The sequence below is a fragment of the Megalopta genalis genome, chromosome 3 (genome assembly GCF_051020955.1).
Source record: "Megalopta genalis isolate 19385.01 chromosome 3, iyMegGena1_principal, whole genome shotgun sequence".
NCBI classification, from domain to species: Eukaryota; Metazoa; Arthropoda; class Insecta; order Hymenoptera; family Halictidae; genus Megalopta; species Megalopta genalis.
Window position 1 is genome coordinate 8,576,399 of NC_135015.1, and position 13,043 is coordinate 8,589,441.

At 35.2% G+C, this 13,043-nt stretch overlaps 2 protein-coding genes across 5 annotated transcripts in view; one reads left to right on the forward strand and one right to left on the reverse strand.

The window, feature by feature from the left end:
• LOC143259047 (tRNA (guanine(6)-N(2))-methyltransferase THUMP3) overlaps nt 1–13,043 on the forward strand; it is a 100,499-nt gene that overhangs the window by 50,513 nt on the left and 36,943 nt on the right. The window lies entirely within an intron of this gene.
• Kank (KN motif and ankyrin repeat domain-containing protein 2 kank) overlaps nt 1–13,043 on the reverse strand; it is an 85,453-nt gene that overhangs the window by 45,094 nt on the left and 27,316 nt on the right. Inside the window, exon 1 of one of the 4 annotated variants that reach the window (XM_076519841.1) lies at nt 2,174–2,192. The exons of the other annotated variants lie outside the window; for them this stretch is intronic. The gene's annotated coding sequence lies outside the window, so the exon portion shown is untranslated. Of the gene's footprint in view, nt 1–2,173; nt 2,193–13,043 lie in introns of those variants that run through there. 4 annotated transcript variants of the gene reach the window in all.

Sequence of the window (13,043 nt, forward strand, 5' to 3'; positions counted from 1 at the left end):
CTATCATTCAACGAGATGTTTCGCAACCTACTGTTGTTTTAACTCGAGAAGAGAAACTCGCAACATGATGTTGTTGTTCTAATATAGGACAAGCTAGTTTGCAATCCGATGTTACTATCTTGTTCTAAGAACAAATCTGTTGCAAATGGAATGCCTTGCGACCTGACATTGTTGTGTGATGTGAAAGGACAATATTGAAACACGATGTTATTTTTGTTCTACCATTAGAGTGATATCTTGCAATTTGATGCTTTTGTTCTGATCTTGGGCAGAAAGCTGATGTCGTGCTGGCATCAGACTGTATAGTTCAGGGTTTAATATTATATTTCTATTTGGAATATAGTGTAATTTAAATTTTTATTAAAAATCTACTGTAATTTAAATTTCTATAAAAAATGTATCCCAGACTAAATTTCTACTAAACATCAATTAAAATTCAAATGCTTATTACATATAATCTATTACAGTTCTTTACATTAAAAATCTATTCTTCATCTGCGATATGTATGACTGAAAAATTGTTGATCTTTCGATTTCTACAACTTCGTGCAAAAATTTGATACAATGTTCTATCTGTTTTCGGTTTAAAGGGTGATGTTTTTACTCTTATGCCTTTGAGCTTAATTTCTTCGGATGTCTTTTTTTCTATGACGTATGCGCTTGTTGTAATATAAGATATCAAAATTATAAAATTCTAACGCCGAAAGTAAATTGCTAAATAAAAAAATCGATATATACTTTCTAAAATCTTTGTATATCAGTAAATATAGGATTGTTTTCTTTTTTTTTTTTGAAAAATTATTGAAGTTGCAAACAATTTCTCTATATTTTTCTGAAAAAGCTGTTATCTGATGACAGATAGTAACAACGCATTCAAATTAGACTATTATTTCTCAAGACTAATGAACGTTTATTCTACGTGATAACTCGCACGTATTATAATACGCCATAGTCGTTTTGTTATGACACAAGTGAATGTGCCGTTGATAATCGTTATCATGGACAATGCGTCATTTACTGGCGGTCACTGATAAAGTTCGTGGGTGGATAAATATTTGACGGATGATCCATGGATGTTTCCCACAGATCTCGGACGGAAGTTTTCGCTTTGAGCCCTTTGACCGCAAGCTCGGATTAAAATCATGTCGCGATCGGTGCGTGAACATGCAATTTTAATTTTCCGATGACCGATTATGTTCCCTCTGATGCGCTGCGTCGTTATCAATGGAACACGGCATCGATTTCGATGATAAGTCCTCCGAACGATACACTTTTCAAACAGAAATACCAAATGGAATTTAAAATTCCCATTAAAAGCATAAACATATGTCTACAATTATTCATAAATATTTATTTCCCGATGAATTGGTAAACCGAAGCTTGCTTGATTTAAATAAACATTTGATTCCTCATTCTATCGAGACACCTTGACAAAAATTTAACTTTTTGCAAACAAGCAATGAGGTATCGTCTGCGAACGATTGATTATTTGCACTTGTTATCGTGATGGATTTGGCGCTAAAAACAATAATAAAAAGTTTATATGAACGCGACAGGGGTGTAATCCCGTATTTGAGCGTAAACAAACATGACATTTCATGAAATACATAGATTCCTGTATCGCTTTATCTGAAGAGGAATTTAGTTCTGATAGTGCAGCGAATAACAAACAATAGTATCATATTGTCCTAAATTAAAGTTGCTCTTCTAGATAATCAAATTTTTAAAAATTCTGAAAGTGGACTGGCACGAGTTTGTGCAAGCTCTAACTCGATCTCCAAGTAGATCTGAATTGCATGTCATAAAAATAAATTTCTGCAAAATTATTCACTATTCCTCTGGCCTCGTTACTTTCGCAAAACAACGTAAAATAGTCACATCGTAGTCCCAGCCTGAACAAATATCACAATTCGAGCCACACTGAGTCATTCATAATACGTCGTTATGTACCTCCGGCAATTGTCTGCAAGCGTGAATCTCGTACCATATGTACTACACTTTCCACGATAAAACAAGTAATAAACCGGCATTATTACCGCTATCATAGTTCGCGGCGAACGAGTGTGAGACCGAACTGTAGGTGCTCGGTAAAAGATCTCGGCCCGTAAAGGGTTAAGGCTCTTTTATTCGAGCGATGATCGCGAGATTACGAAAGGATCTGCTGGCGACTCACGTGCGTTTGAGAGGTAGTAGACGACAGCCACCGTTGAATGGAAAGTGAAGTCAACAGCACGTCGTGCTCGGAAACCGTGGCCTAATTCCGGCAAAATGAATCTCTGGAGCGAGCAAAGAACCGGGGGCCTGGCCAAGCGCACGTCGCTTAAAACGCTGGGACCGAGTCGCGATGCGACGACGAACGAAATTTCGCGCGCACAGTTTTGGCCCGCGACAATGGGCGAGAGTGCGACGAGCGTGAAATCAGTACACGACTCTGGCAGCTTGAAGCGGATCGATAGCCGGCCACGCTAGCGCTGATAAGCCGAGGAGCTGATAGCCAGTCGCACGGCACGACAATGCGGTTGTACGAACCGGTTGATCGCCGCTGACAACGTATACGGGGATACTGTACGCGCGTTCCTCGATGGAAAATTTGATGATGCTGACCCACGCAGACCGTTTATCATCTAATCGAGCGCGAAACCCTTTGAGGACCTCAAGCGGACCGGTAAATTGCCTTCGAATACCTGTTGCGTTTCTCGCGTGAATCTTTTCGGTGGTCACGTTACGTACAATCTCGCATCTTTCGAATCAGAAATGATTTTTTTTGACATTTAGGATCGAGGAAATCGAGTTAGAGATGCGAAAGTATGGATCGTGGAATCTGAATCAGAGTTGGGCATAGTTTGTTCGAGTAATGAATCAAATTTTATTCGTAGAATTTATTCGAAATATTATTTGAAGAATATAGTTGATGTATTATTCGAATATAAAATTTTGTTCGAAGAATTTATTTGAAGTGCTATTCGGATAAAATTGTATTCGCAGAAATTAATTGAAATGATATTCGAATAAAATTGTTTTCGAAGAATTTATTCGAATCATTACGCGAATAAAACTTCATTTGAAGAATTTATACATATAAAACTTATTCATACAAAACTTAATTTATTTAAACTCCTCGACATTTTGACTATAATATATGCTCGACCTAAGACGTGATCTTCATAACTTCAATAATTTTGCACTAAAAAATGTGCCACTGGTCATTTTGACCGTCACAGTATTTTTAATGTTAAAAATGTAAGAATAGGAAAGGCAAGATTGTTTCTGTGAAATGAATTTCATATTTAGCTATAACTCTGGCAGTCGAGGATCACTGATGTGTAGAATTTTGAATACCTATGTTGTATTAAATAAAAACTTAGAACTTTTTTGAAATAGTTGTGCCAACAGGAATTATTATACCTTGAAGAGCATAATTAAATCCTAATACCCTAAAGAATAATTACACTCTAAACGGAAATACGTTTAGAAATACGTTCTTAATTCACACCTTTAATTATCGTTACTACTGACAGGTTCTGCCATTTCATCGGATCACTTTATACAGGTAATCGCTATTATCCATTAGCAGGTGCAAACGTGTTTCATTATTCATTAACAGCGATATTTAAGGTCCGCGTATCCTTACGCAGTGTAATGTAAATGTGATTGTGCAGGTATAGGTATAATGTTACAGAGTTAATATTGATCATAAACCATGGTGTAATCGTAAACCGTATGGTATCCTTATCATGTTATGGCGTTATTCGCAGCAAATTAGAAGCAGGATTAAGCTCGTATTAGGACAATGGAGGGCACACGTGCTGGAATAATTGATACACGTGTATCGGTACAATGGATGTTACAGTATATTGGAAATTAATGAAACTCACTATTCTCTTGCAAAACTGGATCTCTGCTTTTAACCCTTAAATGCATGATTTTTTGTTTTGAATTCTAAAACATCGTTTTTTATAGGAATGGAGTCGTAGGTTACGTAAAAAATAAATAAAAAAATCTAGGTAATAATATTGAGTATTCATTTTGAAAATAAATAAATATATAAAGTAAATATATAATATAAATATATTAATAAATATATAAAATAAATAAATAAAATAAAATTTTCAAATGCAACATCAAACATTCATAGCTTACGTGACAACAGATGAGAAGTAATTTTCTTTTTCAATTAGATAAATCACTCCTTTATAGGAAACTCGAAGAACGAAAATATCTCTCCAAGTAACACATTGAAGGTTATCACCCACCACATTCAAATGTCAAAAAACATAGAACTTACTCGCCAAAAGTAATGTCAAGTCTTTTCTTTCACACATGGTCTATTGTCTATTGTTATCAACGTGTGTTCGGAAACGCAGATACTCAGGTTTTTGAATAAAATTAAGTGGAACTGGAATGTAGACAATTGGCAACAATATGCATTTAAGGGTTAAAAGCAGGTTCTTATTAGTTTAGATTGCTAAAATAAATTTGAAGTATAAATTAAACGTAATAAATTTGTAAAATGAAATTGATATATTTTCTTCATTATACTTTTTAAGTTCTTTTCGTCACTTCGTGCTTATGATTGAGCTAATATATTGCCTTTTATCTTTGATAGGCCTGAGGTTGTTTCTCTACTCTAGGCTTAGTCAAGGCATTTAAAGTCAGCAAATGCTTCGCCTCGCTATTATTGAAGGATTTAATGTTATTGCACCAACAGGGAGTTCGCGGAATTATTTCATACGTCGGTTCACCGAACGTTCACGTACTTAACATTGATATTTGTGCTCTTTGATCCGCGATATTTCGAAACGGCTCGTAAACAATAGAGCAAATTCGTAACAATCAGTGCCGCGTTATAACGTTCCATTGCTGCCGTCGAGGCGTCGATGCGTTTGCACGCGATGGTCATGGTCTCTATTGTTCGTTCAATTTGTTCTGCGTGTTATTTATGGTATTATGGCGTTATTGAAATTCACTGTTCGACCGTGGAGCGGCCATTTTGTGTGTACAGGATCGATTCATTTAAAGACTTCATTAGCAACATTAGGGAAACTATCATTAACTTAAAAAGTTTTACAAGTTTCCAAAACAGATTAATTATAATTTACAAAACTCTACATCGAACATAATTTGGAAAATGAATTAGTTTCAAAGGTTTTAATGCGAAAATTCGATAAATTCTCATAGAGTTCTCCGTTTTCAAGGCTTAATGCGTTCGAATGGTTTTCGGTTACTATTCGGACGCGCTTAAACAAATGCTTCGTGCAACGAACAAACGCGGGAAAAATATCAATTTAACATGCGTTTTCATAGAAATAAAACCATCAAGCTGAACCACGCCACGGGTAGTTTAAGTAACTGAAATGCGCGCGAGTAATTACTAGCCGTACAATTAAACGGGGATCGCGCGCGAAAGCATCACACGAGAAAGAAAGAATGGGTGGTGCACGAATCGCAATTAATTTCCTGTTTTCCTGCCACTTAATTCCACCTTGTTCCAGCGTGCTGCCTGTTCCTTTTTTATGACGTTTAATGCCATAGAAAAGACTATGGTCCAGTACATCGCTATATCTAGAATATACATTCGTATGTGAGAGTTTTTAGCTAGGTAAATTATTCAACTTATTTTTTAAAAGTGATGAAAGGAGTTTAGTCAATATTGGTCATACGTGCATTCTAAATTAAGAAATACAGTATCATATTACTAAATTTTGATTGCAAAAGAAGTAAAGAATTCAAATTTTGTCAAATTCGTACTTTGCTTTTTGACAACTTTTTTTTTGATAGCAAAATGGCGAAGCATAGAATTGATTCGAATCGAAATGTAATCTGAAGAAATTTTAATGCACATTAGCAGAAACTAATCTACGGCGAATTCAATTATATACTAATCTGACTCGTGAATATTGAGTTTAGGTTTCGGTTAGCCCTTAATTTCCGGCAATGGGGTTGCTGGCGGTTACGCTGGTAGATACGAACTAATTTTCGGCGAATTAATTTATGCATTAAAGTCAACGAACTTGTTCAATTATTCTTCCTGTTACTCTTGCATCATAGTAGTATGTTTAACAAATATTATGTTTAAATCCATGAGTATTTTAATATTTTACAAATAATTAATTTCATATATGTTTGTAGTTAAATACTGCTTTATAAAGTTGATTTCAATAATTTCATTCAATGCTTTACCTAAGAAAGAGTTTTAATTAATTTATAAGTTTATTTATTTCGGCGTGTTCGCATTAACTGCGAAATCAATAGCGACCACACAGCTCAAAATTAATTATACCATAAATAACTTGTGACTAGAATATAATTAACATTCATATTGGCATGCGCAACTACAACTGTGTAAATAATTATAGACTCAAAGTGACTTCTACATTTTTAGTGATATTTGAATAAAATTTTTACGAAATGTCATATTTGTATATTTCTATATTAGAAATAATAAAAAATATACAAAATAGTTTTAAAAAATATACAAATATAGTTTTTCTCGATTTTTATTTGAATATCAGTAAAAATGTAAAACTTACTTTAAACCTATAATTATGCATAGCATATTAAAATAATATGCTAATATATAATTATAATATAATTATAATATATAATTATAAATATAATTATAATATATAATTATAAATATAATTATAATATCTAATTATAAATATAATTATAATATATAATTATAAATATAACTATGCATATGACAACTATAACGAGTCAACTCGACTTCAGAACAGAAAATGCATTTAGAAACGTACATTTCCTGACAATCGCGCATAATAAAAATTGAGGTAAAAATGATTGTAAATTGGCAGCGATCTCACAGATGGTATTTATTATTTACGGGTCAACTATGTTCTATTAGAGGGTAGGAAAGCGCAGCGAAAGGACTGGATGGAAAGTTTCGCCGCGGACAATTGCACGATGGGGAGAAATGACAGAGAAAAGTTTCGTAGATTTACAACATTAACACCCCGGTGGGGCGATAGCAAAGGAAGCGGTTCGTGACCCCGTGTAAATATAGAAAGCAACGTTCTCCAGAAAGGGGAAAGATAAAAAGTCGTGCGCGGTCAAAGTGCCGCGGGAGATGACGAGAAGGATCTGTCCTGAAGGAGATTAAACACCGGCAGGATCACCAGCCGAGATCTTGGAGGAAGTACTTAAAGCCACCGAGGGCGCGTGTAAATCATATACCTAACCGCATCGTACATTCGTCTTGCTCCACCTCCGCTAACCGTCTGGTTCACGATCACTCACTTCACGCAAAGTATAAACACACGATCGTTGTACTACCAGTTCGGGTAGAGAGAGGTCGCTACTGACAAATTGCTCACCGTTTCTCTACCCCAGAGCTTGAAATACAGAGATCCTTCTCGAAATTCGAATACCCTTCGAGGCGGAATGACTTCTTCGAAATCGAACCATGCTACTTGTGCTATTCTGAAAAGTTTATTGGACACTGCACAGATACTAATACGAGAATGAAAATGTATATTTGTTGTATGTTTTATGTATTATATATATTTATACTATATTTATTGTTTTACTTTAATGTTTATCTTTGGTCGTACGGAAAGTTGTTTCGTTCTTTCACCAGGAAAAAGAGTATGACTTTTTAATGTTTATAGTAACAAAAATCTTTCTGACATTTTTTTTGGTAGCTTCGAAATCTGATGCTCGTAGAAGTCCTGTTTTCTATTGGCAAAATATCGAATTGAGTACTTTTTTAAGATTCTTACGAAACGAAATGAAACGAAAACAATTTTCCGAACGATCCAGTAATATTGATAATTGAAGTGTCTAAGTTTATTTTGATTTAAGAGAAGTAACATCCAGATTTAGTAGATTGTACATCACATGATGTATCACATACATCATTTTCAATACTTCAAATTTCAAAAGATGACGATAATAATTGTTAAAAATATGTGAGTAACTGTCGAGGATAATAGAATCCCTCTTTAATTCAATGTTTAATTTTCCGATTCTATTTCTTATCAGAAGAAAGTATTTTCCACTTCAAGGGTATGAGTGGTTATAAAGATGACGATAATAATTGTTAAAAATATGTGAGTATCTGTTGAGGATAATAGAATCCCTCTTTAATTCAACGTTTAATTTTCCGATTCTATTTCTTATCAAAAGAAAGTATTTTCCACTTCAATAGTATGAGTAGTTATAAAGATAAATGTTTGATTTGGAATTTCTCATTAAAACTTCATAGACTATTTTCACATACTTTTCAAGTAAGAAGAAAATTTGATCTCTTTCAGCTGGTCAATTAAATTGTCCCAGGGCTCATTATGATCATTTAAGATACTAAAGGATCGAAAGGACTGTTAGGATCAACATGTAGGATATCTTCACTATACTGTCACTAAACCGTGCGACATCCTTGAACTTCCAAGCTCTGCCGATTGCACTGGCCGATTTTTAAGCACGTTCGTCGAACAGAAAAATATCAAAATTCCTGGAGACGCGCAGTGCGTTATTTGTCGAGCAAACTCGAAAATATAGGATGCGGTGATCACGGTCGTAAAGCCGGACAGCAAAGAGCGTCGAAATCTGCGAGCCGTAAATTTTATTTGCACGTGCAACAGCGGTCGTCGCGCGTCGCGTCGTGTCGGTTCGATCCGGTCCCAACTGAAAGAGGCCGCGGAAATCTCGGTGCAGCACAGATCGGGCGATCACTGTCGCTGCAGGACACGTTTGATGGGCTGCAGGCTGCACACTTAAACGATGCTGGATATTATACAGCGTCCCACGGTAAATATAATGCTCGGTGTGGCCAGAGGTCTCGCGTACTCGTCCATTAAAGCTTTTCTCAATGAACGTACGACGAAAATATACCGCGGCGGGACCGGATGACGACCGAAACCATAACGTATTTTTGTCGTCTACTTCGCGTGCTGTGGCTCGTCTCTCTGTCTACGCGTTTCTTGTACAAAAACAGGAAATACTTTTTGCCCGTTGACAGACAACCGCGATGAATAGACGGACTAGGATCAGGCTTTGGTAATTGTTAGGCTGATTCTTCCTGCTGACTGCTTGAAACTCAAATCTGAGTCGTGTAATACAGTCGTTTATAGGAATTATTGATAAAAAAAAAAAATTAATAATTGATAACTATAGTGCGGATCTATATGCAAAATAAAAACTGTCTACCTCGATTGCACCAAGCTAAAGTGAAAAAGAACCTTGTTTCTTTTCTTGACGTTGGGTCGCTTAAGGTATTAGAAGGTTTAAGGTCTGCTGAAGAAAGGGTCACTTTATTTCCATGTAAGAAAAGGTGCTATAAATATTATTCTCTCTGTTCGCGGTATATTTATTTATATAATACCGTTAAATAATACATTTGTAAAAAGATATTGTTAGAACAAAAATATTGTTGAAAATTCTGAGGACATTTTTTTATCCACCCTTAAGCTTGCTAGGGTGGATAAGCTTTCAACTTCTTTCAATGACTTTATCATTCCATGTATCTTTTATTCATTTTTGTCATAATTGCATAAAATCCGCGGTCTATTGATAACGTTATCATTTTCACGTAGACTGAGTCGGAATAAATGATAGGATGGTCGCCTAGACTGCAATCTGTATGTTTATTTAGAAAAAGCGTTGTGGGTAGCAATCGTACTTCCAATTTATATCATCGATTTCTACGGTTTCATGTTTGAACATCGGAGACTGCGATGAATGAATTTTTCAGTTTCATTCCCCCTTTGTTCGTAAATTGTATGCACGTGATATACATAGATATTTATTTTCAGTTCAATTGAAAAATCTGTTGTTTATTTTTGGATTTTTTGATACCGTAAAGTATTTGTGTTATTTTTCCGTGAATACAAACTCGTTAATAGTATTTCAAAGCCATATGCAATGCAAACAAAACGGTTCGCGAAAATATCGTGAACGAGGGGACAGCGTTGTGTTGGTTTGCGAAATTTCGTCCTGAAAACTTCACATGCTGCGGAATAATGACTGCATCCTCTAAAAACATTGCTGACGTTGACACGCATGAAAAATTGCAAATGTTGCATCCAGCAGTCGCTAAGAATTCAGCATAAATGGGAAGGATTAAATTATGAAGTTCTGCAACAAATTATTTATTTTCTAGACTTATGTTCGCTCTTCTAACGATTTGAAAAGATTTTATAAAAATAGCATTTATGCCACTTTGACTAGGTGGAGATATCATTTGAATTTCCTGTTATTCGCAAAGAAAATCCAACATTTCTTATGCAACAATTTAATATAAAAAGAAATACATATTTTCAATTTTGTACACAATAATTATCTGTCTTCCTTATCACCGTGATAACACAGTTTGCATTGAAAACGTAACATTCAATTTTCTGTCCCTTAAAACGGCGTACGATATAGCCATCACCGATAATGCAACATTTATTGATTTTCATTGACCGCTGTTAACGTTTATGCAATAATTCAGCTGTTCTGTAAAATTTACTCCGACGAATAGCATTTTGCTTTAACACCATAATAAAAATAGAGCTCTGAAATAAAAATACGAGATGTGGTCCCTTACAAAGTGAGGTAAAATAAGTTAACATCTATTATTACATGGAACAAGAAATAAAAGTCCAGTATCCTTAACAATAATAGACAGCAATATATTTTAAGTTTGCAGACTATAAAATCTTCATCTCGTCTAATACATGTTTTCATATTTTCATCAACGCTCGACGCGCTGAATAAAATTTCAACAAACTACAATAGCTCTAAATATAATGCAGGCTATAAATACAGCAAAAAATTCGCACAATCAAATCGAACACGTTGTAAAATATTCGCATAATGCGTAAGCTCGTTACACGCTCTCAAACAGGTCGAACAGCATTTCTCTGACGTTGAAAGAAAGTATTCTAACGATATTGTCTAAGAGATATATTTTATATGACAGTATCTTGTTAATCGACAAGGATTTAACACGCGTTAGTGCGTAATGCGTTTGCATCGACACTCCTTAATGGCAATGTTTATGTACTATACCGCTGTGATTCAGTTAGCGCGCTCACCGCGGAACCTTTCGTATGATTTGTGCTCGGAAAAGGAATTGGAGTAGAGCCGGCCGATAAATTAAGACTCGGTATTTAATGATCCTTTTGATCCTGAGAACCCGCATTCCCCGCGATCTTAATCAAGCTGGTACAGACGCGGCTCCCATTTATTCTGGCACAATGAACGGCACACGTTCAAGGATTCCTCGATATCCGATACACGCAGTGGCATGCGATTTAGTTGAGCGTGAAATTGATCTCTCTATTTCTTCCTTGGCTCGGCGATTGGATATAAATAGAAATTAGTCTCGGCTGCGGATATCGTTATTAACGGCGGATAAAATATAGACTGGTTTCCCGAAGCGATTCGAAAGGGAAACGTTGGGAGAATATTAAAACATGATCGTGCACCTCAACTTCGACCTTCCTGTTCACATTAACGCTGATTTAGAACCTTTAAGCACGTAAATAATTAAGATGCAGATGCCAGTTAATCTTTAAACTGTTCAAATTTTCATAGAGTTATTCGCCAGATGAAATCGTTGTTCTCATTAAGACATATCGTTCATTACTTTCGAGTGTAATCATTTTCGGATACATTATTTGTGTCGTAAATACATATATATATTTTATATTATACTTATATATATATTTTATTGAAATTCTATCAAGAGCACTGAGTACATTATAGTATATATATACTGTAATGTACTTAGTGCTCTTGATAGAATTTCAATAAAAGTATACTTCGTTTTAATACGCAGGGTTCCATCAACAGATTTCTGGAACCTTAAATCTCATCCAAAGTAAGTTTCTTACCAGTTAAAAAATTATCTGAAAATCAATGTTATTTGAACGAAGATCATCGTGATATGAATTAATATAAAATTTAATTACGATGAGTTTTTATTATAAATTTGATTTATAATAGATTTTTTAATGAAGGGGCTTTGTTTGAAAATATGACAGTAATCAGTATATTGAACCATTTCATCACTTTGTGTACGATTCTAACGCTCTATTTCCTTATCAAATTAAGACTCTGTTCGATGACGAGCACAGTAAATAAACGACCGTGTAAATCGAGCGCGCCGTTTTATTTTCGCATCGGATGAAATTGGAGTGTCTCTTTAGCGTATCGAGCGTGGCTAATTATAGCGAGCGGACCGGTCCGTATTTTTAAACCGAAAACATTCTCGCGGCAGAAGGAAGTTCGGCAATGTAAACTTTGATCGACGCGTAACAACGTCGCGAATCGTCCTTTTTTTGCGGACTATCTATAGACCGACCAGCATCCGAAGGACGAACGCTTTGATCCGTGCGTCTTCTCGTTCTCCAGGGAGCAAAAGGACGTTCGAAATTACCGCCACTTGTTTGCTCGAAATCGCTAACGAACCGTGGTTAGTCTGCACCAGCGAAAACTTCGTCGTGGAAATATGAGATCCAGAAATCCTTTTCCTCCTCTGTCTTTCGCTTTGCCCTTTTCGATATTTAATTTTATTTTCTGCACATGTTTTCGCCGACATCCCATTTTTCTGTTAAATCGTCTCTGTTGTATTCGCATTACTTAAAAAGAAAAACTAATTCGTCATTAAAGCGATGCATAATTAAATTTATATGTTTTTAATCGAATTTCCCATTTTCTCATTGCCGTACCTTGACGAATTTGACTCGAAATTTCTAGTAATAACCCGTTAAATGTGGTTTTTATTTGATTCTTTTAAGTCGGAATGAAACCCCATGTTCTCTTGTCACCAATGTTTAAGCATTCTACTAAATCTAGGCACACACACACACACACACACACACACACACACACACACACACACAATAAATATAAATTATCTGTTCCTTTTCAGGAATTGTTTTGATAAAAAAAGTTCTAATTATTGTAATTATGAAGAAAATTGTATGAAAGCACTCTTTAGGGTTTCACTGCTTAGATTCGTTTTCCTGAGATTTTTTCTAATCTTTCTTTCTAATCTTTTGCACAGATATTTTCCATTCCTAAAATTACACAACATT